The sequence below is a fragment of the Dendrobates tinctorius genome, unplaced genomic scaffold (genome assembly GCF_039654945.1).
Source record: "Dendrobates tinctorius isolate UK_male_01 unplaced genomic scaffold, ASM3965494v1 ptg000014l, whole genome shotgun sequence".
In the NCBI taxonomy this organism is placed as follows: domain Eukaryota; kingdom Metazoa; phylum Chordata; class Amphibia; order Anura; family Dendrobatidae; genus Dendrobates; species Dendrobates tinctorius.
The window spans coordinates 6,819,964-6,836,806 of record NW_027361682.1 but is presented as its reverse complement, the minus strand read 5'-3'; the positions used below and the strand labels follow the sequence as shown (position 1 = coordinate 6,836,806).

Genomic DNA, 16,843 nt, shown 5'->3' with positions numbered 1-16,843 from the left:
TTCCTCACTCCGTCTAACTCCCACCCTAAAAGCGACCGCCCAGGCTACGAGTCACCACATACTTTCTAATGTCTTGCCTCACTGTACTGATGTCCAATAGCCGTGGATAACTTGGACTGTCGCTACTTAATGTTGCTTGGCTGCCAAGCCATCCTGGGCCTATAACCCATGTGAACACTTCGGGCACCCTGGCCCATTCTGAACTAACTTCCTTCTAACCTTGCCTTAACTCCCGGATGCCCCTCCTACACTTAACCTTATCCTACTAAGAGCTCCATATACTAAAGTGCCACCCTCTAGTGTCCAAAGGGTGCACTACACTTTCCCTATCTAAAACATAGCATTATACAATGAAACACAACATATTTACAGCAAATGGTAACACATATAACAGTGTGGCAATACCATTGATTCTGGGTGATAATACATGACGACATGTAGCAGTAGCACCAGATTATTATAAAAACATTAGCAACATTAAAGGAGAAAGAGCAAGGTAATAGTATCATTCCACCCCCTTACACACACGCGGCTCCACTCCGTACACATTGTACACACACAGCTCTGCTCCATACATATCGTACACACATTATTATTATTAAACAAGCGGCTCTGCTCCCTACACCTCGTACACACACGTCTCTGCTACATCCACCCTGTAAACCCCTCCTGACCCCACACAGAAACTTCCCCTCATCCAGCACCATGACACCCAGCACAGCAGAGTCCTGCACACTGAGACCCCTGATCATGTGACCCCTGACTCCTCCCCTCCTGTGACCTCATCCCCGGTCCTGTGCGCACAGAACAGCCATATATGTGGTGTGCGGCTCTGCAGGTGGAGGTAGGTGCTGGAGATTCCCCATTACTGGGCGGGGGCAGGGGACATTAACCCCTTAATGACAGCCAATACATCTTTTTCTGACCTGACAGCTGTTGGCTGTACACTATAGCTGACAGCTTGCTGCATCAGTAACAATCGGTGCTGGCATTGTCCATATCTGTTTAACCCCTTAAAATGCTGCTGTCAATATTAACTACAGCATCTAGATCCTGAGATCATGTGGTCCTGATGTTTGCAATGGCAAATCCTGGCTAAATAATGTCCTTAGAGTCTGCCGTCTACACTGACCTGTTCAGAAGTTATAAACATTTAGGTGGTAAAAATCAACTTCTTCATTCCGGTATCGCCACTTTTCATTAATTACTGGAAAGCACCTGAAGGGTTAATAAACTACCTGAAAGCAATTTTGAACACATTGAGGGGTGTGGTTTTTAAAATGGTATCACTTTTGGGGGTTTCATATATGTAGCACCCCCAAAGTCACTTCAAAACTGAACAGGCCCCTAAAAAAATAATTTTTGTAAATTTCCTTGGGAAAAATGAAAAATTACCTCTACATTTTTAAACCTTCTAAAAGGCTAACAAAATAAAAGAACATTTTACAAATGGTGCTGATGTAAAGCAGACATGTGGTAAATGTTATTTACTATTGTTTTGGTGTGGTCTTAGTATCAGGATTAACCCCTTTCCGACATCGGGTGTAAAAACACGCCGATGTCGGACTCCCTCCCTTTGATGTGGACTCCGGCGGTGAACCCACATCTTTCCCGGGACATGTCAGCTGTTTTGAATAGGATGAGGCAAAAGAGGAAAGTAGCGCAAGAAATGGTGCACACACATCAACGTAGTCAAACAAGGCTTTATTAGAAGCATAAGTGCCAAAGAAAAACCATAAAAACATTTAAAAACCAAGCACCCACATGAGTGACTGACCCAGTGAGCGCCCACACCTGTGGGTGGCGTCCATTGGGTATCTGCCAGAAGGAGCAAAAACAGAGCTTCGATGAACAGGAACTCGATGCGTGTCACAAGTCCCGGAAGTGATCATGTGCGTTTCAGCAAGGGGAACAGCCAGAGCAGATGCGCAAAAAAAGACTAAATACGTGTCACAAATACCGGAAGTCCAAATTTGCGTTCCAACAAAGGGAAGTGACGAATAATAGCAAACTAGAGCAAGCGCAGATAGAGCTCCATGCGTATCAAGTATGCTGTAGATGGAAATGAATACGTGTCAGCTGACAAGATAATAACAATGTAGCGCATGCGCTAAAGTACTTAGTACATGCCACAATTTCCAAAAAGGAATGCACAAAAGTGTAAAAGGAACTTGATGCGTATCACAAGTTCCAAAAGTAAACGTGCACTTCATGCTTGTTCTGTCATGCCGCCGTAGGATTAGCACTTCATTAATAACATGAATTATTTGTGTTATACAGAGGTGGCGTGTCAGATTGGCACCATTTGGTTTCCCGTCCATATCTAACTAAGCACACATATACAACATTTTCTACCTATTTGTATTTACTGCATTTTTCACTGTGACTTTTCTGTTCATTAATTATCTTGAATCAGTAGGGGTATTTGCTGCCCACGTCTTTTCCAACAGTCACTCATGTGGGCGATTGGTTTTTAAGGTTTTTCTTTGGCACTTATGTTTCTAATAAAGCCTTGTTTATTTGACTACTTTGGTGTGTGCGCACTATGTCTTGAGCTACTTTTCTCTTTTACCTCATCAGTTATACAGCGTAATTAGTTGCACCCCCTTTTTCCATTCTCCATTATTACTGGTGGTGCCCACTTTCCCCACAGGCTGTTTTGAACAGCTGACATGTGCCTGGAACAACCGCAGGAGGAATCAAGATCCACCCTCGACTATTAACCTATTAAATGCTGCTGTAAAACGCTGACGGCAGCATTTAACATGCGCTTCTGGCATTCGCGCCGGAAATCCGCCCATTGGTGACCCCCGTCACATGATCGCGGATCACTGGTGTGTTGGCATGACAGCCAGCGGTCTCCTGAAGATCTCTATGGTTGTCAATGCCGGATTGCTATGAGCGCCGCCCGGTGGTCAGCATTCATAGCAAGTGAGGTATATTGCCACATACAGGCGGTCTGATCATCAGAGCCCATCGGGTTGTGGCAGCTTCTAGTCTCCCGTGGAGACTATTGAAGCATGCCAAAAGTGAAAAAAATGTTTTTAAAAATTTTAAAAAATTTAAAAAAATAAAAGTTCAAATCACCCCCCTTTCGCCCCATTTAAAATAAAACAATAAAAATAAAGTGCATATTTGGTATCACCACATTCAGAATCGCCCAATCTATCAATAAAAGAAATATTAACCTGTTTGCTAAACGGTGTAATGAAAAAAAAGTAAAAACACCAGAATTAAGTTTTTTTTGGTCGCCACAACATTGCATTAAAATACTATAACAGGTGATCAAAAGATCGTATCTGCAACAAAATGGTATCATTAAAAATGTCAACTTGGTGCGCAAAAAATAAGATCACGAAAAATGGAGACGCTATGGGTCTCGGAAAATGGCGCAATTTTTTTTAACAAAGTTTTAACATTTTTTCACCACTTAGATCAGGGGTGGGCCCCAAGGCCATTTACGGCCCTCGATGACCTTTTATCTGGCCCCCGATCAGATTCTCAGGGACCACAGTGCTTTGGAAGGGAGCTGTCTTTTGATTGCCACCAGCTCATTAATTTCTTCTTGCTCTGTTAGCACACTCACTACTGAACACTGAAGGGCATGCAATGAAAGATTACGTCCTGACACCAGTGCCAGAGTCAGGATGTACTTTGTGGGCGGAGTTTGTATGGCCCCGGAAGGATAATATAAATATCCAAACGGCCCTTGGCAGAAAAAAGATTCCCCACCCCTGACATAGATAAAAAAGAAGCTAGACATGTTTGGTGTCTATGAACTCGTAATGACCTGGAGAATCTTAATAGCAAGTCAGTTATAGCATTTAGTGAACATAGTAAAAATGCAAAACAAAAAAACAACTATGGGATTGTACTTTTTTTGCAATTTCATCACACTTGGAATTTTTTTCCCGTTTTCTAGTACACGATATGTTAAAACCAATGATGAGGTTTTTCGCATACAGGTGATGCAGAGCATCTGGCTTACAGCCTATTTTTCAGGGTGCATTCGGGCCCAGATGGCTATGTACACTGTGGCCTCTGTTCACATAGGATGCATTTTGGTTAGCACTGGCAGCCCACCTGATCTAAGAGTATGGACATCACCAATAGGCTGTAAGCCAGATGCTTTGCATCACCTGTATGTGAATAAAGGCACATACAGATTATTAACTTTTGTGCACTAATATACGTATCAAACAAAACCGCCCTCCATGGATTGGTAGGTTGAGAGTGATTGTTTCATCTGTATTGCTGCACCTGTGTTGCTGCCATCTTTAGTCGGGCCTACTGCACCTTGATAGTGCATTTGTTTGGAGGCCTGGGCAAGAAAGCATCTCTGCCTTTTTTCTGGTGTTTTTTGATAAAGTGACATGTCAGATTTAAAAAAAATTAGCTCAGTCACTAAGGCTGGTTTCACACTTGCGTTTTTTTGCGCTGCTTTTTAGCGCAAAAAAAAGCATGCGTTTTTTCCCCTATACTTTAACATGGGTGCGCATATGTGAGCATACATATGCGCACGTACGCGTTTGTATGCGTATGCGTTTTTTTGCAGTGTGCGCTCGGGCGCACAAAATGCATCCTGTTGCATTTTTTGTGCGTCCGACTTGCCCCAAAAAAGCGCATGCGCACGCAATGCGCTTTTTTACAGCAAAACACCCATTAAAGTCTATGGGTGTGCATACGTGCGCGCATTGTAATGCGCACGTATGCGCAAAAAAAGCATGCATTTTTAAAAAAAAAAATGCAGCAAAAACCCGCCAAAAAACGCACACAAACGCATGATGCGTTTTTTTCATGCATTTGTGTGCGCAAAAAACGCGCAGCAAAAAAACGCAAGTGTGAAAGTAGCCTAAGGAGTTAACCCCCTCATTGCTGATCCTGTGATGAATCTCTGTATGTGACTATAATGGGACTGTGTGTTATACCGGTGGCACGACGTGGCCAGGACTGGATGTAGTGATGAAGTGAAGCCGGTAACAGCTCCGGAGATTTCTTACATGGGATCTTTATGATGTTACATCGTCATCTTCTCCCCATTCAGGTCCCGACATTATCGGATCCTCTCAGAGAAGATCTATATAAAAGAATTCTCCTGAGTGACCCTACAAGGATGGATAGGGACAGGGACAAGATGGCAGAGAGGATATTACACCTCACCCTAGAGATCCTCTTCCGGCTTACTGGAGAGGTGAGAGATTCTGATGACGTCACATTACATCATTCTTATCTATGGGAATAACAGATGGACAGAACTGGAGAGGTGAGGACTCTGGAAATGTCTGTAGTGAGGTTTATTAATGTGTCTCTCCATAACCAGGATTACACAGTAGTGAAGAAGACCTCTAGGGAGCGCTGTCAGGACCCTGTGTCTGAGGGATGGGGAAGACCCCTGAGCCCAATCATGGGGCCTTCACCTCACCCCCGATACATGAGGACATTAATGACCAGAAGATCCTAGAACTCACCTACAAGATGATTGAGCTGCTGACTGGAGAGGTGACACTGCTGGGAATGCTGGGACATTATACAGTAACGCTATGAAGGGATCGGGGGGATGACGGTATCATTGTATGTGTCAGGTTCCTATAAGGTGTCAGGATGTCACCTTCTATTTCTCCATGGAGGAGTGGGAGTATTTAGAAGGACACAAAGATCTGTACAAGGACGTCATGATGGAGGTTCCCCAGCCGCCCACATCACCAGGTAATAGACAGGACTAAATGCACACGGCCTATAATTATCTGTATGTAAAGAATGAATTCAGTCCCTGTATGTGTTTCCTCCAGTTCTATCCAGTCAGAGGACAACACCAGAGAGATGTCACCGTCCTCTTCTTCCACAGGACTGTAAACAAGAAGATCCCAATGTTCCTCAGGATCATCAGGTAGATAATAATAATAAATTTTATTTCTATAGCGCCGACATATTCCGCAGCACTTTTCATTTCAGAGGGGACTTGTACAGACAATAGACATTACAGCATAACAATAATCACATAGATCATAACAGATACCAAGAGGAATGAGGGCCCTGCTCACAAGCTTACAATCTGTGAGGAAAAAAAGGTAGACATGAAAGGTGAGTGGTAACAATTGCCCTGATTGCTTGGATCAGCCATAGTGTTAGGTATGTAACAGTACAGACACAGAGGGCTGATAGATACATAAAGCATGTGGGAACGATACGGGGAACCTGGTTATGGTAAAACTTTTGACTGTGCCACACAGGGATAGTTAGGTTAATGTGTTGAGGCAGTAGGTCAATCTGAATAAATGCGTTTTCAGGGCACGCTTAAAATTGTAGGGATTGGGAACTAATCGTATTGACCTGGGAAGTGCATTCCAAAGAATTGGCGCAGCACGTGTAAAGTCTTGGAGACGCGAGTGGGAGGTTCTGATTATTGAGGATGCTAACCTCAGGTCACCAGCAGAACGGAGGGCACGGGTAGGGTGGTAGACTGAAACGAGGGAGGAGATGTAGGGTGGTGCTGAGCCATGGAGTGCTTTGTGGGTTAGGGTGATAAGTTTGTACTGGATTCTGGAGTGGATGGGTAGCCAGTGTAACGACTGGCACAAGGTAGAAGCATCGGTGTAACAATTGGCAAGGAATATGATCCTGGCTGCAGCATTCAAGACAGATTGGAGGGGGGAATGTTTGGTAAGAGGGAGACCGATTAGAAGAGAGTTACGATAGTCCAGACGAGAATGAATAAGAGAAACAGTAAGAGTTTTTGCGGACTCAAAGGTAAGAAAAGGTGAATTCTAAGAATGTTTTTTTTGAGATGCAGATAACAAGAGCGAGCCAGTGATCGGATGTGGGGGGCAAAGGAAAGCTCGGAATCAAGTATGACCCCAAGACAGCGGGCATGTTGCTGAGGAGTAATAGTGGAACCACACACAGAAATGACAGTGTCGGGTATAGGTACATTAGTAGAGGGAGGAAACACAAGGAGTTCAGTCTTTGACAGGTTCGGTTTCAGATATAGTGAGGACATGATGTTAGACACAGCGTTTAGACAATCGCTGGTGTTTTCTAAAAAGGCTAGAGAGGTAGATGGAGAGAAGATGTCATGAGATCTCCCCTATGATGTGTAGAAGGCTGTGAAGGTCTTGTGCTCAGTCTTGTTTTATCCACCAGTATTAAACACTGAATGGCCAATTTATTAGAGACACCGACCCTTTCTTAACTAGAACTTTTGGAAATTAGACACATGATATAGAAATGACTAAAATAAAGAATTAGAAAACTTCTGTAAATGACCCTCAGCGCAGCATAAAATGAAGTGATCAATTTTCATGGTCATTCCACATAAGAATGGAAAAATCTAGCGATTTTAAAGAGCTTATTATTAGGTCTCGATTAGCTATGGCCAATATATTAAAAAAAATACAAAAAACTTTGAAACTCATGTTTTTATGTGCAATCTTATGCAGACTATACTGAAAATATTTAATAACATATGTCCAAAAATGCAACACATAGGATGCTAGACACTTCAAATGAAGTTTAACCCCTTTCTGCCATTAGACGTACTATCCCGTCCATGTGCCCTGGGACTTAATTCCCAAGGACGGGATAGTACGTCTAATGCGATCAGCGGCGCCCACGTGGTGTTTGATCGCGGCCGGGTGTCAGCTGATTATCAAAGCTGACACTCGGCACAATGTGTCAGGGGCGGTCACGGACCGCCCCCGACACGTTAACCCCTTGTACACCGCGATCAAACACGATCGCGGTGTACCGGGAGTTAAAGGGAAGCTTCGGCAGGGAGGGGGCTTTCTCCGTGCTTCCCTGAGCCCCCCACGGCAGCGCAATGTGCAGCGCTGCTGCGGGGGGCTCTTTCCCTACAGGCCCCCGGATCCAAGATGGCGACGGGGGCCTTCAGGGGCCTGTAGGGAGCTGACTTCCTCACTGCCTGCAAAGCGCAGGCATGAGGAAGTCTGCAGAACTGCCTGTGACAGATTTCTGATCTGTCACAGTGATCTGTGATGTGACAGATCAGCGATCTGTCACAGGACAGTGATGTCCCACCTGGGACAATGTAATAAAGTAAAAAAAAAAAAAGTGTAAAAATAATTTTTAAAAAATCGCTAAATAAATTAGTAAAAAAAAAAAAATATTCCCCAATAAATTCATTTTTTGAAAATAAAAAAAAAAACAATAAAAGTACACATATTTGGTATCGCTGCGTCCGTAGTGACCCGCCCTATAAAACTGTCCCATTAGTTAACCCTTTTAGCGAACCCCTTAAAAAATAAAAATAAAAAACGAAGCAAAAAATAATGATTTATTATCATACCACCGAACAAAAAGTGCAATAACGCGCGATCAAAAAGACGCATATAAATATCCATGGTACCGCTGAAAACGTCATCTTGTCCCGCAAAAAACGAGCCGCCATACAGCATCATCCGCAAAAAAATAAAAAAGTTATAGCTCGCAGAATAAAGCGATGCAAAAATAATTATTTTTTATATAAAATTGTTTTCATTGCAAAAAAACGACAAAACATAAAAAAACGACCTAAATGAGGTATCGCTGTAACCGTACTGATGCGAATAATAAAAGCGCTTTATCAATTTTACCGCGCGCGGAATGGTGTAAACGCACCCCCCCAAAAGAAATTCATGAAACGCTGGTTTTTGTTCATTCTGCGTCCCAAAAATCGGAATAAAAAGCGATCAAAATATGTCACGTGCCCGAATATGGTACCAATAAAAACGTCAACTCGCCCCGCAAAGAATAAGACCTCACATGACTCAGTGGGTCAAAATACGGAAAAATTATAGCTCTCAATATGTGGTGATGCAAAAACTATTTTTACAATAAAAAGCGTCTTTTAGCGTGCGACAGCCGCCAAACATAAAAACCGCCATAAATAGTAAATCAAACCCCCCGTTATCACCCCCTTAGTTAGGGAAAAATAATAAAATTTAAAAAAAGTATTTATTTCCATTTTCCCATTAGGGTTAGGGCTAGGGTTAGGGTTAGGGCTGGGTTAGGGTTAGGGCTAGGGCTAGGGTTAGGGCTAGGGCTAGGGTTAGGGCTCAGATTAGGGTTAGGGGTGTGTTGGGGTTAGGGTTGGAGTTATAATTGGGGGGTTTCCACTGTTTGGGCACATCAGGTGCTCTCCAAATGCAACATGGTATCTGATCTCAATTCCAGCCAATTCTGCGTTGAAAAAGTCAAATGGTGCTCCTTCCCTTCCAAGCTCTGCCATGCGCCCAAACAGTGTTTTACCCCCACATATAGGGAATCAGCATACTCAGGACAAATTGCAAAACAACTTTTGGGGTCCAATTTCTTCTGTTACCCTTAGGAAAATAAAAAATTGGGGGCAAAAATATCATTTTTGTGGAAAAAAAATGATTTTTTTATTTTCACGCCCAGGCGTTATAAACTTCTGTGAAGCACTTGGGGGTTCAAAGTGCTCACCACACATCTAGATAGTTTCCAAAATGGGGTCGCTTGTGGGGAGTTTCAATAGTTTAGGTACATCAGGGGCTCTCCAAACGCACATGACACCCGCAGACCAAGCCATCAAAGTCTGCATTCCAAAACGTCACTACTTCCCTTCCGAGCCCCGACGTTTGCCCATACAGTAGTTTTCTCCCACATATAAGGTATCAGCGTACTCAGGACAAATTGGACAACAACTTTTGGGGTCCAATTTCTCCTGTTACCCTTGGGAAAATAAAAAAATTGGAGACTAATTGATCATGTTTGTGGAAAAAATACGATTTTTTTATTTTCATGCCTGGGCATTATATACTTCTGTGAAGCCCTTGGGGGTTCAAAGTTCTCACCACACATCTAGATAAGTTCCTTAGGGGGTCTAGTTTCCAAAATGGGGTCATTTGTGGGGGGTTTCCACTGTTTAGGTACATTAGGGGCTCTCCAAAGGCAACATGACACCCGCAGACCATTCCATCAAAGTCTGCATTCCAAAACGTCAATACTTCCCTTCCGAGCCCCGACGTGTGCCCATACAGTAGTTTTCTCCCACATATGGGGTGTCAGGGTACTCAGGACAAATTGGACAACAACTTTTGGGGTCCAATTTCTCCTTGTACCCTTGGGAAAATGAAAAAATTGGTGACTAAAAGATCATGTTTGTGGAAAAATTAAGATTTTTGTATTTTCACGCACGGGCGTTATAAACTTCTGTGAAGCACTGGGGGGTTCAAAGTGCTCACCACACATCTAGATAAGTTCCTTGGGTGGTCTAGTTTCCAAAATGGAGTCATTTATGGGGGGTTTCTACTGTTTTGGTACATCAGGGGCTTTCCAAACGCGACATGGTGTCCGATCTCAATTCCAGCCAAAAACGTCAAATGGCGCTGCTTCCCTTCTGAGCTCTGCCATGCGCCCAAATAGTGGTTTACCCCCACATGTGGGGTATCAGCGCACTCAGGACAAATTGCACAATATCTTTTAGGGTCCTGTTACCCTTGGAAAAATAAGAATTGAGGGTGAAAAGATCATTTTTGTGGAAAAAATATGATTTTTTAATTGTACGGCTGTATGTTATAAACTTCTGTGAAGCCCTTGTGGGTTCAAAGTTTTCACCACACATCTAGATAAGTTCCTTGGGGGGTCTAGTTTCCAAAATGGTGTCATTTGTGGGGGGTTTCTACTGTTTTGGTACATCAGGGGCTTTCCAAACGCGACATGGTGTCCGATCTCAATTCCAGCCAAAAACGTCAAATGGCGCTGCTTCCCTTCCGAGCTCTGCCATGCGCCCAAATAGTCATTTACACCCACATATGGGGTATCAGTGTACTCAGGACAAATTGCACAATAACTTTTAGGGACCTACTACCCTTGGAAAAATAAAAATTGGGGGTGAAAAGATCATTTTTGTGGAAAAAATATGATTTTTTAATTGTACCGCTGTACGTTATAAACTTCTGTGAAGCCCTTGTGGGTTCAAAATTCTCACCACATATCTAGATAAGTTCCTTGGGGGGTCTAGTTTCCAAAATGGGGTCACTTGGGGGGGTTTCCACTGTTTAGGTACATCAGGGGCTCTCCAAACACGACATGGCGTCTGATCTGAATTCCAGCCAATTTTGCATTGAAAAAGTCAAATGGCACTCTTTCCCTGCTGAGGTCTGCCATGCGCCGAAACAGTGGTTCCCCCCCACATATCAGGTATCGGCGTACTCAGGACAAATTGCACAATAACTTTTGCCATCCAATTTCTCCTGTTACCCTTGGTAAATTAAAAAAAATTGAACCTGAAGTATTTTTTTAGTGAAAAAAAGTTAAATGTTCATTTTTTTTTTAAATATTCAAAAAATATCTGTGATGCACCGAAAGGGTTAATAAACTTCTTGAATGTGGTTTTGAGCACCTTAAGGGGTGCAGTTTTTAGAATGGTGTCACTTTTGGGTATTTTCTATCATATAGACCCCTCAAAGTGGCTTCAAATGTGATGTGGTCCGTAAAAATAAAATGGTGTTGCAAAAATGAGAAATCGCTGGTCAACTTTTAACCCTTATAACTTCCTAACAAAAAAAAATTTTTGTTTCAAAATTGTGCTGATGTAAAGTAAACATGTGGGAAATGTTACTTATTCAGTTTTTTTTGTGCTATATCTCTGTGATTTAAGGGCATAAAAATTAAAAGTTGGAAAATTGCGAAATTTTCAAAATTTTCGCCAAATTTCTGTTTTTTTCACAAATAAACGCAAGTTATTTGAATGAAATTTTACCACTAACATGAAGTACAATATGTCACGAGAAAACAATGTCAGAATCACCGGTATCCATGGAAGCGTTTCAGAGTTATTACCTCATAAAGGGACAGTGGTCAGAATTGTAAAAATTGGCCTGGTCATTAACGTGCAAACCACCCTTGGGGCTTAAGGGGTTAAACACGCACCGTCACTGACAGCTATGAATAATGCCGCAGGACACAAAAGAGATTTTAGCTAAAAAAATAGAATAGTATTTTATATTGATACAAAAATCATAAAAAATTTACAAAACATGGTGGGAAAAGAACTCCAATGGGGGGAGGTGCAAAGAGGAAGGCCGGGGTCAGACTTGCGATAAACTTGCACGAGTCTCGCACATCAATACCCGGCACTGCTGCCGGCACACGGATTGGAGCGTTCAAATGCATAGAAATACATGCAGCTGAATGTTCCGATCTGAGTGCAGGCGGCAGTGCCGGGTATTGACGTGCGAGACTCGTGCGAGTTTCTCGCAAGTCTGACCCCGGCCTAAGGCTCGATTACCTCAAGGTCCCTGAATACAAAACCACTATATATGTGAACTAATTGCAGAAAAATAGCTGACGAGTAAGTGAGCAATGTTTAGTAGTAGACATAAACAATATCTAGGCCAGAAAATAAAGTGCATAGTGCCTAAATTATAAAACAGTTTCTGCCAATATTATTGTGCCTATTAGAATATACTGAATGCTCATAACACAGGATGGAACATATAGTCGCTGTAATTGGACATAGGGGATATGCTACTCCTAGTACACTGAATAATACCCAAAAATCCCATGTATAAATACAGTATCCACCTAAGTGGTATAACACTCAATGCATGAAGAGATACATGGTATCAAGGTATATGATGAGCGGGGAGACACGGGGCACCTCATTCCGCTATCCAAAACCACATGGACCAGGGATCTTCCCGCCGAACTCCCGCTCTCCTTTTAATGTGGGCGTAACGCTACTGAGACAACACAGGGTGAGGGTAAAACAGTGTGGCCTTTGAACCACAAAATGCAGGCAGATAACCCATGGAACAGTCCCAGCACTGTACCCAAGATGGTACATATTACAGAGTCCCACCCTTCCGCTGACTCGCCAGGATAATGGCAGATGTTACTTCAGAGCTCCCAGGGTCACTACCCCACCTGTGGCACCCACACAGAGAGGAGGTACCAACAAGCATAGGGTGATGACAGTCCATTCGGGCAGCACAATGGCTCAGTGGATATCACTGCAGCCTTGCACCACTGGAGTCCTGGGTTCAAATCCTACCAAGGGCAACATCTGCAAGGACTTTGTATGCTCTTACCGTGTTTGCATGGGTTTCCTCCAGGTTCCTCGGTTTCCTCCCACATTACAAAAACATACTGATAGAGAATTTAGATTGTGAGCCCCATCAGGGACAGAGTTGATAATGTGTGCAAAAAATGTAAAGCGCTGCGGAATATGTTGGCGCTATATAAATAGAGATAATTATTATTATTCAGGTACAAGACTAGTTGACCTGAGAGTCACAACCTGGCTTCTCCGAACATCTCCCTGGAGCAAGGCGACCAGCGGGTCCCAATCCTGGCTTTCTCCAAACGTATCCATGGTTCGGCGATGGTCAATGGAGCAGATCTGTATTTTTCCAACCGGAGCCGAAATCCCCTTGGTTGTTTCCTGTAGAATGATAGATCCATGTCCCTTTTGATGGTGCCATGATATTGACTGCTGTCCTGTCTCTGGTCCTTTCTATATGTCTTGGCAGAATCTCAGGCTGTCTCTCTTAGTCTCTCTGTCTCTGTGTCTTTTTATACAGAGGCATGTAACCTATTTTTAGATTTAACAAGTGTCCTTCAGTCCAGCATCACAGATAAGGAGAACAATGGTGATGAGATCAAGTAGCATTACTTGATTATTTAGTTTATTTGCATAGTTTTTCCCTCTCTGCTTTCGAAGTCAACCAAATAGCTCCATAATATAATGCATAAATAGCATATCAGCAAACATCACTAGTCATCAAAGATAAGAGCACACTATGTTACATGAAATATCAGCTTACAAGTCACTATTACAAGTTAGAATTCTCTAACTTGGTATCTCTTTCCCTTATATTCCTTAACCAAGTTATATACCCCTCCCTCCCCTCCATTCTCATTCTCCTCTTTTTTGTGTTTCCTCACTTCCCCCATTATATTAAAATTTAATAAATATACTTGAAAAACAAGTCACTATTACAGGCTTGCACAAGCAAAAGTATAGATAACAGCATACTCTTCTTGGTTTGCTAAAACTAGTCATCTGGGTAATTAAGATGTAATCCGGAATCCGGTTTCTTCACAGTGAGTGCATCACCTAAAGCAGTACTGTTGCCAGGACCTTGCATCAAACATATGGATTGCCGAACCTCCCCGCGAATACACCGTTTCGCTTACACTTCTTCTGGGGGTGAAGGGTAAGCGGGGGTGAGCAGTGCAAAACATTATTTGTCAGATGAATCCAGATTTCTATTGCACCATGCTTATTGGAGGGTCTGAATTTCATGGTAATCAGCATGAATCCATGTTCCCTTCTTGTTGTCACGTATCAACATTTCACATGGTACATCCTGGGTCATCTGATATCTGTGGATGGATATTTGGATACTAAAGGTATCTTACACATTGTGACCTACTAAGTTTATCACTTGATGTCAGTGGTTTACCCTTTGGTAGGAGGACTGTGTACCTTGTCACTAGGGTGGTATGCTCATGGATTGTTTCCAGGTACCTGTCAGAGAACAAGCCAGTACCTCCATCTAATGTGCAGCATCTGCAAAAATAGCTACCCTGTCAGCATATGCCAATACTTATGCAACACCAAGTGGAATCTGACATGATGAATTGCTAAAGTTCTGAAGGCAAAATTATATCCAACACCCTACTACATGGATGTTTTTAATAAGGTGGCCATTCAGTGTATGTTCAGTAATTGGTGGAGATGACAGGATTAATGCTGAATGGTTGGATTCCTTGTCATATTAATTGATCTTTTATGTCTTTTCAAATAATTTCTTACAGCTTCTTCATTTTTTGTGACTTTTACATTTGTTTCAGGGTAAAGATCTGCCCCATATTAATACTACAGAGACATATGTGAGGGGTGATGAGCGGTGTAAAGAGGAGATTCCTACAGATATCCGCACAGGTGAGTAGTGACCACTAAATGCAGAGAAGTACAGTGGTGCTTGAAACTTTGTGAACCCTTCAGAATTTTCCATATTTCGACACAAATGTGAACTAAAATTACATCAGATTTTTACAGATATAGAATCAAATAAAACAAATGACTCAAATATTAAGACTTTTTCATGTTTATATGAGGAAAATAATCAATATGACAGTGGCAAAAGTATATAAACAGTTTGAACTAGCAGATAATTAGGTGAAATTAGTCAGGTGTATTCAGTACATGGAATGACAATCAGGAGTGGGTGAATTGTTTTTACTCTAAAGGTACCATCACACCTAGCGACGCTATAATGATCCCGACAGCGATACGACACGATAGGGATCGTTGCTGCATCGCTATGTGGTCGCTATTGAGATGTCAGACAGTCCAATCTGCCCAACGACGGAGCAACGATCTAGCGTGTCATAGCGACCTTTGTAACGATGTTGGTGGTCGTTGGGACTCTGTCACATTACATGTTCCATTGACGATTCACATCTCGACGAGGGATGTACTGTGTGACGCAATATTTACACAGGCGTGGATTGCGCTCCCTTTCTCACCGCCCCCTCAGCTGTGAATGGTGGACGCTACCGCGTCCTGATTGGCCGTGCATTTAAAAGAAGGTGACGTACTAGTGCTTCATTTCATTGTTCACGGTTTTTTTTGGTTAGCAGAAGTGTTCTATTTGCGTTCAGCTCCTGGCCTAATAGCGTTCACCGGCTGTCCAAATAGCGTTCACGGGCTGTGATTCCAGATAGATACCAGACGCCCACTCAGTGTTGACGGTATGTATCTTTGGGGTATATTTTGCTGTACTTGAGGGTGGGCTATTGTTTAATCGCCTATCGTATGAAAGCCATTTTGGTGGGTTCATATCTGGCTCGCCCATATGCAATGGAATGCGCTCCCTTTCTCACCGCCCCCTCAGCTGTGAATGGTGGACGCTACCGCGTCCTGATTGGCCGTGCATTTAAAAGAAGGTGACGTACTAGTGATTCATTTCATTGTTCACGTTTTTTTTTTGGTTAGCAGAAGTGTTCTATTTGCGTTCAGCGCCTGGCCTAATAACGTTCACCGGCTGTCCAAATAGCGTTCACGGGCTGTGATTCCAGATAGATACCAGACGCCCACTCAGTGTTGACGGTATGTATCTTTGGGGTATATTTTGCTGTACTTGAGGGTGGGCTTTTGTTTAATCGCCTATCGTATAAAAGCCATTTTAGTTGGTGGGTTCATATCTGGCTCGCCCATATGCAATGGAATGATCAGCAATCAGTGTAAAAGCACGTATATTGCCATGCCCGGTAATACGATGGTATAGAATTGCATTTGTTGTTAAAGCCACACCTGGGTAAGGTGTTATGCAAGGTTACACGTAGCTTGTTGTAATTTCTTTACTGTGTAAATAGTTAAAATATTTCAACTTTTTTTTTTTTGCAGTTCGCTCCATCATGAACAAGGCGCAGTGTTCGGTAGTGGTGGCTGCCTTGCTGGCTGAGGAAGCTCGCCGTCGTGATGAGGCCCAGACCCTGGAGAGGCGTTCCAAAAGGAAACGTCGAATGTGGACCAGAGAGTGGCTGCAGAGGAGGTCCGAATTCTCACACATGCAGCTCGTCAGACAGCTGCAGGACAAAAATCCACACGATTTCCGGAACTTCCTGCGGATGTCGGAGGAAACATTTATCTATTTATCGGAGCTAATTTCTCCACTTATTCAAAGGAGGGATACAAGAATGCGTTCTGCCATCCCCGTAGATGAAAGATTGGCAGTCACGCTGAGATTCCTGGCCACGGGGCGCTCATTTCAGGACCTGCATTTCTCTGCCGCTATTTCAAGGCCCCTCCTCAGTGTTCTTATTCCGGAGACATGCAGAGCGATTTTCGAGTGTCTACGCAGCTTCATGGTAT

General features: G+C 43.0%; 1 pseudogene; it reads left to right on the top strand.

The window, feature by feature from the left end:
• The window catches only part of LOC141074238 (uncharacterized), a 78,578-nt pseudogene that overhangs the window by 53,526 nt on the left and 8,209 nt on the right, over positions 1-16,843 (top strand).